Source organism: Peromyscus eremicus, chromosome 5 (genome assembly GCF_949786415.1).
Source record: "Peromyscus eremicus chromosome 5, PerEre_H2_v1, whole genome shotgun sequence".
Taxonomy (NCBI): Eukaryota; Metazoa; Chordata; class Mammalia; order Rodentia; family Cricetidae; genus Peromyscus; species Peromyscus eremicus.
The window spans coordinates 41,014,890-41,029,507 of NC_081420.1; positions in this window are offsets into that span (position 1 = coordinate 41,014,890).

Sequence of the window (14,618 nt, forward strand, 5' to 3'; positions counted from 1 at the left end):
GGGGGATATACATTGTTTGAGACTTCCCTACAGGGGATCTTAAACCTTTATTTGACATCCTTAAGGGAGATCCTTCCCCCACGTTGGAGAGAACCCTTACAGAGGAGGCTAGAGGTGCCTTGGAAAAGGTGGAATTGGCTATTTAGAGTAACAAATTCAGTATGTAGATTATTCTAGAGGATCAGAGGCATATGTTTGTGCTACTAACATACACCTGCTGCTGTGTTGTGGCAGGATGGTCCCCTGATGTGGCTGCATTTGCCTGTGTCACCAGCAAGAGTCTTGACTCCTTATTGTGATGCGGTTGCCCATCTTGTGCAGATGGCTAGGATAGATTCTAAAAAGTATTTTGGCAAGGAACTTCAGTTGATTGGAGTACCTTTTACTAAACTACAAGTAGACTGGTTATTCCAAAATAGTGATACCTAGGCTATTGCTTTTGCTAATTATACTGGAACCATTGAGAATCATTATCCTTCAAACAAAATTTTACAATTTGTGAATTTACTGTTTGCAAGGGTCTTTAGAAATGAACCTGTTGAGAAAGCCCAGACGGTGTTTACAGATGTCTCTTCAAATGGAGCTGCTTTTGTGATTGAAGGTCAGACTTATCCTTTTCAGACTACCGCACCTTCTGCTCAGATAGTAGAACTTCATGCAGTGTTGCCATTTTTCATAAGCTGAACCAAACACCTTTTAATTTATACACAGATACTCATTATATTTCTAAAGCTTTGCCAATCTTAGAAACAGTGGCCTATTTTAATACTGCCAATTCTGCAGTGCAGGAGTTATTCAACCAGACTCAGAGATGCCTGCATTGTCAAAGGCATTCTTGCTTTGTTGGCCATTTAAGGGCTCATTCAGGACTCGCAGGGCCTTTAACCAAGGGCAATGATCCTGTTGACTAGGCTACTAGGCTCATTGGAATATCACAAACTGAGGAAGCACAGCATTCACATGTCCTATATCACCAAAACAGCCAGAGTTTAAGATACCAATTCCGTATTACAAAAGAAGGAGCTAGACAATTGTTAAACAATGTTCCCAATGCCTTGAGTTCCAAACAGTCCTGCAGTATGGTATTAACCCCCGAGGGATCAAGCCTAATCAAATTTGGCAAATGGATGTAATTCATATCTCTGAATTTGGGTGATTAAAATATGTCCATGTGACAATAGATACTTTTTCTGGTTTCATAATGGCTACTGCACAAACTGGAGAAACCATAAAGCATGTAACAGCTCATTGTCTCAAATGTTTTGCCATCATGGGGATGCCTTCCTGCATTAAGACCGACAATGGGTCCGGATATACTAGTCTAGCCTTTCAGTGTTTCTGTTGCCTGTTTCAGACTGTACATAAGACTGGCATTTCCTATAATCCTCAAGGGCAGGGAATTGTTGAAAGAGCACATGGGAGTCTTAAGACTCAGTTACATACAATAAAAAAGGGGAAATTATATCCTTAATCATCACAAAATTCACTGCATCATGCTCTTTTTATTTAAAATTTTTAAAATTTGGATAATAATGGATGGTCTGCTGCTGATAGACTGTGACACCCTCAAACACCTGATACTTATGCACAAGTGAAATAGTGCTTATCTGAAGTCTTGGCTCAATAGTCTTTGAGGCTGGAACAATCAACTAGGAGCTTTGAAGTTGTTCAGGATGTAGAATTTTGAGGAAACTGCAACAGGCATTCTAAGAGCCTGGATCACCTGGGCTATTGTCTTTATTGGTGTCTGGTCCTTTTTTTCTGAAAACACATAAACTTTTAAAGGTAACAACATATATATATATATATATATATATATATATCTATATATATATATATATATATCTGTATTAGCACAAGTATGGAATGTGCAGTGTGTACAAGTCAACTAAAGATGATTTTTTATTTCATGTTTGAGCAGGTAAAAAGCATCTGTCAACTTTATAAGTTTGTTTGGACTATATAAAACCAAACCCCTATCAATGCCATATTAAAGAATGGCATGTAATAAGTCAGGAGGATTCTGTAGCCAACAAGATTTATCATGTTTCATCTGGTCTCAGAGCTTATCTCAATGAAGAGGGATCAACATATATGTCACCTGTCCTGTAGTCTTTCTTGGTTTCTTTTTCCATGTCTGTTGTCAAGATTTTCAGGATGTCTCCCCCAGTCAAATGTGATCTTCATTAATTTTGAAGAGCACCATAACTTTTTGTTTCCTGTGGAAACAAAACCTCTTCCCCAATGTAATATATTTTTTTGACTTCCATTAAGATGCTCATAAAATATACAAGTTGGTTTACTTTAGCAATTTCCATAATCTAATGTCTCTTAGTAGCTATTGTTTTTTTGTACAACAAAACACCATACAGGATCCAGATGCCCTGTGTATTTCCCATCCTTATGTGGCATGTTCTTTTTATATTACTTTACTCTTTTTTTTTTTTTTTTTGGCTTTTTTGAGACACAGTTTCTCTGTGTAGCTTTGCGCCTTTCCTGGAACACTCTGTAGCCCAGGCTGGCCTCGAACTCACAGAGTTCCATCTGCCCCTGCCTCCCGAGTGCTGGGACTAAAGACATACGCCACCACCACCCGACACTTTACTCTTTCTTTAAAGACTTTAGTTATTATTTTTAAACTTTTTTCTATGACTGTCTATACCCATTTCCTTTTCTTTCTCCAGCATCTAAGCACATTTTTTAAGCACACTGTAACCTGTTCAGAGGTTTTCTCAGCCTGGACCTGACTTTACTAAGTGCCTGCAGCCACACACTTATAGAATTCTCTGACCATGTGAGCCAAACCTTAAATTGTTCAGCAGTAGCAATGCCCTCCACCATGTGTCTCCACTTAGCGTATGGCCTGGTGGCTGGCTCCGGCCCCTCCCTTAGGTTCCTGAGAGCTGAGTTTCATGCCTATGGCCCTGGCCTGGAGCTGGTCTATCTGTCTCAGTACTGGTAGGTGCTTCCACCTAGTCTCCCACCACTGAGTAGTGTGCTGCCTGCTGCTCATAAACTCATTCAAGTGCTCAGTAGCAGGGTCTCTTAAAAGAGCCATGCCTCTGTAGCTCAAGCACTGAGCCTACTCAGAACCTTTTTTTCCAGCTTTCTCAGGCCCTATGTAGATTTACATGTCCCACATTTTTTTCTGTCCCACAGCCAGCTCCCAAATAATGACATAGAGATTTCTTAATAATTTTGAAAGCTTGGCCTATAGCTTAGGCTTGTTCCTAAATAGCTCTTACTATTTAAATTAATCCATTTATATTAATCTAAATTCTATCACATGGCATTACCTCTTTTCCATCTTGTTCCTCCTATTTCCTCTCCATGTCTCCTGGCATCTCCTGCATGCCTAGGTTCCTCCTCCTCTTCCTTTCTCCCTGGAAATCCAGCCTATATCTCCTGCCTAGCTATTGGCCATTCAGCTTTTTATTATACTAATCACAGTAATACACCTTTACACAGACTATAAATATCTTACAACAAGGAGGTGAGGGCTACATTTATCTGTGGGTATAAAATATTCAGATTGTGTTATGGATCATGTGTGCTTAGGAAGGTGGTAGTTGTTGGTTTTTCTCCAAGATCTGTGACTTCACTAGCCCTAGGTAGTTGTCTAGTTTTCCAGTACCTGGCATGTTTTTCCTCCTGTTGAGCAGATCTTAAGTTCTAAGTATAGATCTGTTGGTTTCTGCCAAGGTATGCATACCACCATTGCACTCTTAGGGTTATCATTCAATGCTGGTTGTTGCTGTGATTCATAAGCATAATAACTGGGTAGGACTGTTAAGCTGCTTCTCTTTTTTGAAAGCTTGCATGGTAACTTCTGGTACCATGGAAACTACTCCTCGGGAAGGAGGCTTTCAGGTCAGTGATGTCTGATGTGGGAGGGTCCAGTTCAATGTGAACAGTGACACATTTGGGCAGGTAGTCTTGGCTTATATAAGAAAAGACAGACTATAGAACTGAAGAAAATATTAACTAGCTATGTATCAGGCAGGAGATTAATATCTAGAATAACTTAAAAACTAAAATATCAAAAAACCCCAAATAAATCCAATCAATAAAAAGGTTAATGAAATCAATGGACATCCCTCAAAAGAAAAAAAAATACAAATGACCAATAAATATATAAATAATTTTCAATATTTTTAACAATCATGGAAATATAATTTAAAACCACATTGACTTCCAACTCACCCTAGTCAGAATGTCTTTTGTTAACAAAATAAACAATAACAAATGCAGGCAAGGGTGTGGGAAAAGGGGAACCTTTCTACAGTATGGGTAGCATTGAAATTAACCCAGGTACTATGGGAACCAATAGGAAGGCTTCTGAAAAAGCAAAAATAGAACTACCATATGACTTAGTCGTTATAAGCCCAGTTACATAACTGAAAAGACTAAATGAATGTATCATAGATACTTGCATATCCATGTTTATTGTAGTGGTGTTCACAAATGCCAAGGCATCAAGTCCACCTAAGTCTCTATCAACAGAGAACAGATAAAGAAAATGTGTTGTATATACACAATGGAGTTTCTTTTTGCTAAAACTGAAGATAATCATGTTAAATGAAATAAGCCAGAATCAGAAAGACAACTGTTGCCTGTTTTTTCTTTATTTGTCAATCCTGGATTTTATGTGTGTATGGGCAATATTGTCTATAAATGGCATAATTCATAGAAAAGGTAGAATAATGTATAACATGAAAGCAAAGGGAAACCATGGGAAGGAAGGAGACTATTGGCAGGGGCCAAAGAGGAAGTGGAAAGAAAGGTGTGTGTGTGTGTGTGTGTGTGTGTGTGTGTGTGTGTGTGTGTGTGTGTGCAGGAGACAAATATGGTCAAAATATATGATATACTTAAAATAAATTGTTTTTATGAAACCCAGTACTTTTTACAATAGATATACACTAATAAAAATGGGGAGGGGGCAAAAAGTAGCTGCAGATAAGCCTAGCAAATTCCAAGATATGCTACTTTCCATCTTCATAAAAGCCATGACAAAAAATTCCAAATATATCTGTTTTTTAAACGTCTCTAATTTACAAACTCATTCCAGATGCAAAGTGCAAACAACGAACACTCATTTGCTTGTCAGACAAATGGTTCTGAGAACACTCTGTTTTGTAAACTACCCACACATGTTACGAACAACAGGGCACACAGGTGTGGTAGCATACACCTGTAATTCCAGTCCTTAGGAGGCTAAGGCAGGAGGATGGCTGTGAACTTGAGGCAAGCCTGGACTATATTGCAAGACTCTACCTTAAAACAAAACAAAAATATCAATTAAAACAAGAAGTTCAAATTTCCTTATCCAACAAGTGGTCTAAGGACTTCATCACAAACTTAGTTACAAGGTAGGCATTGGGTACTATTGTATGCCTACATTAGCAGAAAGCTATACAATATAGAGAAGTGGAAAATAATGTTATTTACAGCTTTCGTCATTACACCTGACTTTCCCCACATTAATATCACAATTTATAGAAAAGGTGGAAATAAAGCCAGGAAGTATGCAGAGGTATGTGGTATGCTAGCAGCAGCACGTTGGAGCACCAGAGTGTGTTTATAATGCAGAACATGAAAACGCATTTCCTGCTGTAAGTAGTCATCTATATCCATGAGATTGGTGTCATATTAAGAATGGTATCGTATTAAGGATGGTACCATGTCACCATGTACCTGGTTGGTGGTCAGCATGGCTTCTTCCAAGTGAAAGAATTCTCCAGAATGTTGTTGTGCACTTTGGAGCACATTGTATGTAACCACATGCAGTATGCCTTGTAAAATATTTCTGAAATGTGGACCCTCAAGATGGCTCAGTGAGTAAAGCATTTGCTGCACAAGCCAGATGAACTGAGTTTGATCCCCAGAATCCATGTTAAGATGACCATGTTGAAGAGGAAAGGACAAGGGACAGTTAGTTGTCAAGGAGTTAGTTAGTATTTCCCCTAAAAAAGTCAGACCCACTCCTTTATGGACAATTTTAAGCGGCTAAGAGACACAGAAGGAATGGCCCTTTGGTTGGGTCTATCTGGAGTCTAGTTTTGAATCTTGTCTGACATGTGGGTGATGTACCATCAGCTACAAATGGACAGCAACAGACAGACAAACTATTGCTTAGGTTATTCTTTTAAAGTTGAGTCTCTGCAGAATTCCAGTGGAAACAGCCATATAATTCCACAAACAGAACATACAAAACAACTAATCAGAGCAAACACTTAAGGAAAACTAATCTTAAAAAATGAAATATTTATCCGTGCATGCACTTTTTAGGTGAGCAATGTCCAATGCCTATAATTATTAAAGACACTTCATAGAATGTACACAGCTGGCGTAATGTCTAACTACCCTTGTTAGAAAGAATACTTATAATGCAGTTAGGAAACATGAATATAAGCCTGGGAAAGGTTAGTATATTAACAGTTCTGGTTTGTGGGACACTAGCTTCACAACATGACTGTGGTGGTATTTTACTTGTACTGAAATGTGATTTTAATTGTATGTTAATAAATAAAGTTGCCTTATGTGATTTTAATTGTATGTTAATAAATAAAGTTGCCTTGGGGTCAGAGTTTTAGAGCCATAGCAAGTGCGTGGCGGTGGTGGCGTATGCCTTTAAGGACCTGGAGGGCGGTACATACAGGCAGTGACAAGGCAGTCACATGTTTAGTTTACAACCAATGAGAAGGCAGAACAGCTAGACTATATAAAGACATACACACAGAAAGAGGCCCTTTTCGAAGAGCTCTCTTGGCTGAAGCAGGATTGCTGAAGCAGGAAGGGTAAGGCTCTTAGTTCTGACCTCTTGGCTTTCTTCTCTGAATCAGCTCTGTGTTTCTTATTTAATAAGATGGTTGGTTACATCTACACATGACTTTTTGGGAAAATATTGCATATTAGAAGTCTTATAAAGAGGTTTAAACACATATAAAAGAGTTGGCAACAATTACCATCACTACGAAGAAGAGCTGTATAGAAGTGTGTGTGTGTGTGTGTGTGTGTGTGTGTGAGAGAGAGAGAGAGAGAGAGAGAGAGAGAGAGAGATTCTATAAGTCCTAGATGGCCTGAAACTTTCTTTGTGGCCTAGGCTAGCCTCAAATTCACAGAGATCCATCTGCTTTTGCCTCTTGAGTGCTGGGATTAAAGGTGTGTGCCCCTCCCCACCACTGGCACTTTGAGACAGGGTATCATACACCCCAGACCGGTCTCAAATTCACTATTCTTGAACTTTCTTGTATGTGTGCTTGTGTATGTATGTGTGGAGACTAGAGATCAGCAGTGAGTATCTTCCTCAGTTTTGATCCTTTGTATTTCTTGAGACAGGCTCTCTCACTTAGGCTGGTGTTCACCAGCTGGCTGTCTTGGCTGGCCACTGATTTCCAGGGATCTGCCTTCTCTGTCTCACCAGTTCTGGATTGCAGGTGTGTGCTACAATGCCTGGATTTTTGTGTGGGCACTAGAGATCTGAGCTCAGGTCCTCACACTTTCATGGTAAGCACTGACTGAGCCATTTACTTAGCCCATATCTTATGTATGTAACAACAAAATTTTTTTTTTGTCTAGGTAAATAGATGTTTATCAGCATCTTTAACCACTGAGTCATCCATAATGGAGAAATTATCAATTGACGTTTTCTCTCCCCAGGTTTGTCAAGCTTTTAAATAAAAATACTGCTCAAATGGTGGGCTAAAATATACGAATATAGGCATTTCTAGGAGTGACTGTTTCACAGCAGACTTCCTGGTATTCTAGCTCTTACAATCTTTCCGGCCCCTCTTTAGCAGTGTTCCCTGAGCCATAGATGCAGGATCTGTGATGCAGATGTATCCACTGGGGCTGGGTTCCACATGATTGGTTGATCTTTGCATTGCATTCAGTTGTAGTTTTCTGCAGTGGTCTCAGTTTGCTTTAAAGAGAGGTTTCTTTGATTAGGGGTGATAGTTACCATAATCTGTGGGCATAGGGATAAGATTTAGAATGCAGTAAATGATTATGCTAGCCTAGCACAGTGGTGGTAGTAGGTTCTTTTCCAAGGTCCGTGACTTCATAGCCCCCAAGAAGCTGCTTAGGTTTTCAATATCAGGCATGATTTTCCTCCTGTTGAATGGGCTTTAAGTCCAATTAGATAGTTGGTAGTTGCCACCAACCTGAGAGCGCCACTTATTGTGTCTTTACGCATATCTTGCCATGCTAGTCATGGTTCATAGGTGTTACAGCTTGGTATGATTATTTGATTGTTTCCCTCCCTTGGTAGCTTGTGTATTAGTCAGGGTTCTCTAGAGGAACAAAACTAATATATATATATTAGGGCCTGCTAGTTCAACAGTGGCTGTTTATCAAAATCCAGTAGTTGTTCAGCCCACAAGTCTGGATGTCTCAGTTGGTCTTCAATATATGCTGAAATCCTGAAGAACTATGTTGTAATGCCAGTGAAGAAATGGACTTGCCAGCCAGAGTGAGGGCAAGCAAGCATGTCCTTTATATAGGCTGCCAGCAAAATGTATGGCTCTAATTAAAGATGACTCTCCCCATCCCAAAAGATCTGGACTAAAGGTAGATCTCCCACCTCAAAGATCCAAATTAGAAGTGGGTTTCCCACTTCAAATGATATAATTAAGACAAAATTCCTCACAGGTGTGTACCCAGCCACCTAGTTAATTCCAGATGTAGTCAAATTGACAACCAAGAATAGCCATCATAGCTTGCATAGTATTTTCTGGAATCATGGAAGCTATGTCACAGGAAAGGCTTTCAGTTCAGATCCAGCTTAAATCATCAGAGTCCTGTGTCTTAACTATGTGGTCTGTTCAGCAACAAGGTTTTAGCTCCAACCCTTGAGAGGCAGCCAAAGGCTACATACATCTATAATCTATATTGTTTTGAGAGTCGCTTGGACTACCCTAACCAACCCTGCAAAAGGAGGCACTTCGTGCCTGGTACTGAGGTTTTTGTTAGTCTATGGTTCTTGTGGGGTGTATTGTCAGCCTAAGTGACTTAACTTCCTGAGAAAGAGAGAGAGAGAGAGAGAGAGAGAGAGAGAGAGAGAGAGAGAGAGAGACAGAGAGAGAGAGACAGAGACAGAGACAGAGACAGAGAGACAGAGAGAGAGTTTGTTTACATACACTTATGTATTGGTATAACTTTAGGTAAATATAAAGCAATAGGATTCCTTGAGGCTTCATCAAGCCACCTTGGTCTTTGTCCTTCATTCCCCTTCTCCCTCTGTACTCCTCCCCAGTTGGGTCCCCCTCCCCATTACCCCATTTCCTACTTCATGTCACCCAAAGCCTGCTATTCCTCTCCCAAGTAGCACCCCCTACCCCATGCTCCCTTTATACTTTCCTGGTTTCTGTGGTTAGTTCACATCATATACTCTGAGGATTTGGAGCTAGGAACCATAGATGAGAAAGAACATGTAATATTTGTCTTTCTGAGTCTGGGTCACCTCACTCAATATAATCTTCTCTAGGTCCATCCATTTACCTGCAAATGTTATGATTTCATGTTTCTTTTTTACGGCTGAATAGTATTCAATTGTGTATATATACCACCTTTGCATTATTGTAGGTTGGAGGACATTTATGTTTCCATTTCCTGGCTATTGTGAATAGGGTAGGCAATGAACATTGTTGAGCGAGTATCTGTGGAGTAGGATGTTGAGTCCTTGGGCAAATGCCAAGGAGTTGTATAGCTAGGTCATACGGTAGATTTCTTTTTAGTTTTTTGAGGATTTTTTTCCATACTGATTTCCAGAGTGGCTGCGCTGATTTGAATGAAGGGCCCTCTTTCCACAACCTCATTGGCACTTGTTTCCTGCTTCCACCTCACAAGGGCTTGGAGTCCAGACATTTGTCATCTCTTCCCAGCTTAAAAGCACTTAAAAAACTTATTTACTTGTGTGTGTGTGTATGTTTCTCTACACGAATGGACATAGGCATGTCATGTGCCCATGTGGAGGTCAGAGAACAACTTTGTGGAGTTGCCTGTATCTTTCCACATTTCTTGAGTTCTGAGGACAGAACTTAGGTAGCCAGGCTTCTCTGCAAGCGCTTTAACCCACAGAGCCACCTCGCTGCTCCCTGAAAGCATTTTAAACTACCATATAAAGTTAGAGGCTAACTTACTGAAAGCTGATACATAACAGCCCCTCCCTGGGGCGTGTGCGCATGTGTGTGTGTGTCTGTGTGTGTGTGTGTGTGTGTGTGTGTGTGTGTGTCTATGTGTTGCGTATGTTTTGATTTGGCAGTATATAACCCCACATATTATGGTTGTATGACTTCCCGGAGAGTTACTCAGCTTTATACCTAACGCGATACTCTCATATCTGCATGATCCTCCCACTATTATATGCAAAGTCGTCAAATGCTCTTCTCCCAATTTTTTTTGTCTTTCTGCTTATTATTTCATTAAACCATTAAATAAAACCTTTCCTCTTGCTTTCATTTTGTAGAAGTAGGTTTGTGTCAATTTGAAAATTACACTTTTAACAAACCAAACAGAAACAAAAGACAACTAGAACCTAAACTTGACCTCTAAATCCTTGAAGATCAATATAAATTCTTATTGAATGTTCTAAGTGGATGGGGTTGTCATACTAAACTGTCCAACTTGGCCTGGTAAGTTTCTTTTTCTCCTAAGTCCCAGCTTTTTTTTTTTTTTTTTTATCCATCTGCCTGCTCTCAGCCCATCTTTCCCTAGCTCTCTGTTTTCACATTCCCACAAGTCTGACTCTGTTCTGCCCATGACACACCCTAAGAAGTATATCCACCAGCGAAGTATATCCTTGTACAGTAAATGTGAGAGAAACACGTGACCTACTTCTAAGAACAGAGCAAGGTAAAGGTGATAGGATTTCTTCCTACGTAGGTTCCGTGACTGGGAGTATGGAGGTCATTCCAATGACCGTCTACTCCTGGCTGTGACGGTGAAGAGGCAGTCTGAGCATATTTCAGAGGAAGCCTTCATACTAGCTTCAAAGCAGCAAGGATTCTTATTCAAAGCAGCAATGATTCCTATTACATGAACTGTATGTGGGGTGTGTCATAGGGCAGGGAACTGAGCGAATCATCTAGAAGCCAAGGTTTCAATCTTAGGTTCAGAACTGAATTCTGCCCCCATCCCATGAACTCATATGAGGACCCTGCTTCAGAAAAGCATAAATGCTGATGGTGTATTGACTACCGCTGTGAGATCTTGAACGGAGGGCTCAGCTGTGTGCCCGTGTTCTGAAGCAGTGTGACATTAAAGTGAGTGTGGCTTCGCAGTGCTCCATGTGGGTTAATCCATCTCACATCAAGCCCCTGTAGCCTTTTTTGCTTCTTTATTTGCATCCCCATGAATTCTCCATATGTCCTTCCTAGTGACACTGACGCATCATCATTAGAACCTACAACTTCTGAGAAGTCATTGTGTGTGTGTGTGTGTGTGTGTGTGTGTGTGTGTGTGTGTGTGTTACATAGACTTAAAGTTTCACAGGTATTACCACTAAATAGCTCATTCCCTTAGTGAAATTGCTGAGCAATCACTGCCAGAAGCCAGTAGACTGCTCTAAGATAGGTGTGTGCATTCCTGTTTCCATAAGCAAATGTCAGAAGAGTCAATAGTGTTTGTTCCCAAACCTGATCACATCAGCTGTAAATGTTATTGTAAATGACACACTGTAAATGACATAGTCAAACATACAAACAGCTCAAAAAGAGATCCCTTTCCTATGACTTAGAACTCCAGGGGACTCTACAAACCTCTGCTTGTATTATGTGTATATAAAGGGAGAAAATAATAGAAACCTTGGAGAAAAGCACTCCAAAATTGCTTCTCAAGTCTCTTTAAATTCTGGTTCTCTTTAGAGACCGGGATAGTGCACACTGGCTGCTTCTGTATGGACTAGGATGTTAGACTGGACAGCTCATCCTGCAGACTTCTGCACAAAGAAAGAGCCATCCTTACAATACCGTTGAGGAATGAAGAGTGATGTTTGAGATGTGAATGAAATCACTTACAATGCTTGCTCACCTAAATTGACTTGTTTCAGTTAATTGATTATCCCAGGTACAGGCTCCTATTGAACTGTATTTTAATACATTCCTCTGTTGTAATATGAAGAATTCTGCTCTCCCTCCTGTTTATTCTTGGTTGAAAATATTTTGAGAAAAGTTCTAAGGCATTTTCATAAAGTGAACTCTTAATTCTGTTATTTGTGGTTGAGCAGCAGCAAGCACAGCAGTAAAGTTAAATGATAGGTTTGACAACAAAATAGAGAAGTCATCTCCAGGCAGCTCTTGACATGCTTTGAAATGAATATCATAACCGAGCTGGGAGATACTGTCATTCCTGACCTTGACAAAAAGTCACTGCCTATTGGGAATTAATTTGTAAAAGGTAAAAAAATAAAGGACTTCAGAGAAGCCCTTCTCCCAGACCTTCCTCCTCTTATTTTTAACCGGCATTATCTTAGGCAAAATGAGATCCAGACCTATCCCAGGTGGCCAGTATAACTGCAGACAGTAATCGTATTCCTTAACTCAAAGTCCAGACAACTGGTTTACCTGTGAGACTATTTGAAATTGAGGCACTAACTTCACTTTTGGTATGAATTTATAGAAAGAAGAGGTTATGACTTGGCACAACCATTAAGAATCTGAATTTATACACTGTCTAAAGGGAGTGCCTCTAATAGTTCCATTCTGTTCCCGAGCAGGCCTTTGGGAATGAGAGATAACCCCGTGATGGCTGTTCTCGGCTGTCAGTTTGGCTGTATATGAAATCGGCTAGAACCCAAGATGGAGGGCATTACAGTGAGAGGGTTTCTTAATCAGATTATTTGAAACAGGAAGACTCATTTTAAATCTAGGTCACACCTTCTGGTGGAAGCCCAGATAAAAGAATATAAAAGAAGGATGCTTTGTTCTTTTTTTTTTTTCCCCTCACTCTCATTGAGAAGTTCATCTGTCAAGGTGCTGCCAACATTTTTAGATTCTAAAGCAGACTGAAGACCAGCAGCTTTCTAGGAATTCTGTAGAACTCCAGATTGGTACTTCTGAGATATCCAGTCCCATGGCCTAAAGAACTGTCAGATTCTCAGCCTTTCATCATAAGACAGCCATTGATAAACTACCAGAATGCCATCTTGTAAGCCAGTATAACAAATAATATATATGAGATTCTATCAGTTCTGTTCCTTTAAAGAACCCAGATTAATACACCCATATTCCATGGATCTTCAAAAGTCCTCTCCGAGATCTACAGATTAGAAGCTGTTAGAGGCCAGTCTGGGTCCTCACAGTCTGGGCTGGCTGAAGGCATCCACAGGCCCTCCTGGTGCCACTCTGCCCAGGTGGGTGAAAGACATCTATAAGCCAGCCTGAGTCCTCACAGCCTGAAGACATACACAGGCCCTCTTGGTCCTTCAAGGCACCAGGCAGGTAGGTGCCATTATGATGAGCAAATATGTGGTGGAGAAATGGGAGAGAAAGAGAAGCAGAACTGTCCATGTGCTGTGGAAAGAGGCAGAACTGAAGAAGCAAAAGTGGTGAGGAACAGGCTGAGGTGGGTGACCTGCTTGCCACACAGGGCCAGGGTGACATCCAGGCCATGTTTGGGTCTATGATCTTGTTGCAGCTGGTGTCTGTGTTGACATACATGACCCATGTTGCCATCAAAGGCCATAAGGATTCCGGGGGTCTGGGCTGCCACCTGTGACCGTGTTAGTGTCTGAGGGCCACACTGCTGACACTAGGGCCACACCGACCTGACTGGCCTGTGCTGCTACCTAGGGCCATGGTGATGTGTGGGCCTGGGCTAGTGCTAAGGACCACGTCTGGGTCCATGGCCCTACAGCAGTCAGAATCTGATTTGATTTCCATGGCTCCTATTACCACTGAGGGCCACTTGAATGCCTAGGGTCTGGACAGCCACCCTAGACCATGTAGGTGTCTGAGGACCATGCTGCTGATGGGGCCATACTGGTCTAGGTGGCCTGTGCTGCTGCCCTGGGCCATGGTGATATCCAGGCCTGAGCTGCTGCCTAGGGTCATATATGGGTCAGTGGCCCTATAGTAACCAGGGTCTGAATTGATATCTGTAGCTCCTGTTACCACCAAGGACCATGTGGATGCCCAGGGTCTGGTCAGCCATCTGAGTCCATGTTGGTGTCCAAGGGCCGTGTTGCAGCAGGAGCCACACTGATCTGGGTGGCTTCCACTGCCACCAGAGCCATGGTGACGTCCAGACCCAATCTGCTGCCAAGGGCCATGTCTAAATCCGTGGTCCTACTGCAGCTGGAGTTTGTGCTGATATCCATGGCCATGTTACCATAGGAGACCATACGAACTGAGCATGTTGAAATCCAAGGGCTTGCTGAGATAGCCCCGCTCCCCGCCACTGGCCCTGGGAGAACTGGTCCTGCCCCTGGTTAGACACTATAGCAGGAGAGCTGTGCCTCTGCACTAGTGAGAGATTGCCTCATCCCTCCCCAGAGGTGTGGGAGAGTTGGCTCTGTCCCTTACCTGAGGTGAGCTGGGCCGTCCCTGTGTCCTGGACCGACCAGCCCAGCTCCCACCTAGGCCCACACCCTAGGCCTGGGGTTGGCCCACCCTAATATCTAC